Source organism: Miniopterus schreibersii (assembly GCF_964146895.1).
Source record: "Miniopterus schreibersii genome assembly, chromosome: 7".
Taxonomy (NCBI): Eukaryota; Metazoa; Chordata; class Mammalia; order Chiroptera; family Miniopteridae; genus Miniopterus; species Miniopterus schreibersii.
The window spans coordinates 49,506,542-49,508,963 of record NC_138108.1 but is presented as its reverse complement, the minus strand read 5'-3'; positions in this window follow the sequence as shown (position 1 = coordinate 49,508,963).

Here is a 2,422-nt window from a genome sequence, read left to right as displayed (position 1 = left end):
CTGTAAATAACTTAAAAAGTGTGGGAAAGTACAAAAATTAAAGTTAAAAAATAGCCTAAATTCCACCATTCAGAAATTACTGTCATTAACATTAGGTGATTATTATTCCAGATATCTTTGTTTATGCAGAACTTCATGCAGATATCTTTCTATATGTTTAACTTTATACACACACACAAAGAGGCAGAACTGTAGATATAAAGAAATAGTGTAGGTTTGAGGATATAAAAATAGTTTTATAAAAGTGGATCATTTTGAAGATTCTATTTTAAATAAAATATTAAATTTTATTTTATGTGAATTTAATAGAGGTAAAAGAGACTGAAATTAAATTAAAGCAATGTTGAACTTCAAATAAATTTCTTTTATTGATAATTGATTTAGAAACAGAGACAGAGAGAGAAAGAGAGAAACATTGACTTGCTGTTCCACTTATTTATGCATCCATTGGTTGATTCTTGTATGTGCCCTGACTGGGGATCCAACGGCAATCTTGATGTATCGGGACGATGCTCTAACCAACTGAGCTACTGGGCCAGGGCTCAAATAAATTTCTTTTTACTACAAGATTTATTTATTTTAAGATTCTTTTTATGGTTACAAGGATTATGAAAAAAACTAAGAAGCTGTAACATTTTATTTTATTACATGTATGTTTCAATTTTAGGCAGAATTGTTTGACACTCTATGAAAATTGATAATATTAGCTCTCTTTTAAATCTTCTAGGCTTACCACCCTTCAACTTTTATAAATTATGTTGCAATTTTTACATTGCCTACTAGGTTCCCTGGTCTGATATCATAGTACCGGGGATCCTGTGCCAGTGGATGGAACATACTGTAAGCTCTCAGTTAGTGTGCTGGATGAGGCCCTGCATGCAGGAAAGCAAACCCGTACCTGGAATATGAATATGTGTCTGTTTCTGTGAGAATGAACTATATCCGTTCTTCAAGGATGGAAGGGGACAAATGTAGTTAACTTGCTACAAAGAGGCTGGTTGGTCTCCTAGAAGAATGACTCATGACTGGTCTTTGTTGTTGGCAGGTTGGACATTCAGTGGTAGCACTAGCTGTATTGAAAGTGCCTGTTGTGGGGCCTGTGTACAACCTCCAGTTCTCCTACTGTGGCCACTTCATTAATGTGCCGGTTGTGCCAGCACAAGGGTGGTCAATAACAGAGACTTTACAGAGACTTGACAGCATCAACTGACAAGTCATTTTGTCTACCTGGTTGTTTTATGCCTCTTTTGTGGTAGATGCTCTCTGAGGTTGTTAACATGTGATACAATGTCAGCATTTTGTGCCTAATCCCATATATCCTGTGCTTTATTCCTGATTTTCCAATATTTCTACATTTTGGCACCTGACCAGCCAGCCAGACCATTCACCAATGCTCGTATATTTTAACCTCGGGTTTCTTTTTCTACACAAAGTGGGTCATTGGGTGCACTGCCTAAATCTGCTGATTGGGAGGATTTTTCCTCACTGCTGTTTTTGTAGGCCACCCTTGAGTGATGCTGTAGTGTAGCTGCCCTTCCATTCATAAACTAAGCTCAAGCTTTTCCCTCTTCCTTTAACTCTTCTTATGGGACCTCCTGTATGGCATACCTGTGAGTTGAGGGAGAGGAGTTGATACAGGAGTGGTAAATGCCATGTGGGTCTGGACTACTTGCTCGTGAATCTTGCTTGTGTCCTCTGGTCCTGCTTGTACTTTATTCTAAGTGTACCACTTCCATTTTATGATAGATTGTTGCTGGGCCCACCTGACATGACTTTGTGGGTCTGACAGGATTCAACTCATAGGCATTTCATCTCTACCAGTGTCCAGTAGCACACAGGTTTGACTTTCAGAGGCATATAATTCTCTACTGCAGTTGGTAAGGATTTCCTACAGTCTTCCAAAGGACGGCAGTTTCTCTCACTTGAGGCGACCACAAACTCCACATGGCATCTTTTCCTGCTACTGATACTTTCATCTTGAGGAGGATGGGGGATATGGGGAGATGTTGGTTAAAGGGTACAGACTTCTAGCTTTGAGATGAATAATGTACAGCATGGTGACTAAGGAACAGTACTGTATTATATACTTGAAAGTTCTGAAGAGAGTAGATCTTAAGTGTTGTCACCACAAAAAATAAATGGTAATTATGTGAGGGGATGGTGGTGTTAAGTAACTTTATTGTGGTAACCATTTCTCAATGTTTATGTGTATCAAATCATTACATTTTACACCTAAACTTATATGTTAATAATATCTCAATAAATCTAGAAAAAATTCTTCAGCATGGGAGAGTGCTCCTAAGTGAGTGAACTCTTCCCTATCCAATTTTATGTTCTGATGCTCTTAATTAAGCACCTTCAGAAACTAGTCCCATGTGTACTTGCCAGGTTTTTGTTGTATACTGGCTAGATTTTGCAGCTT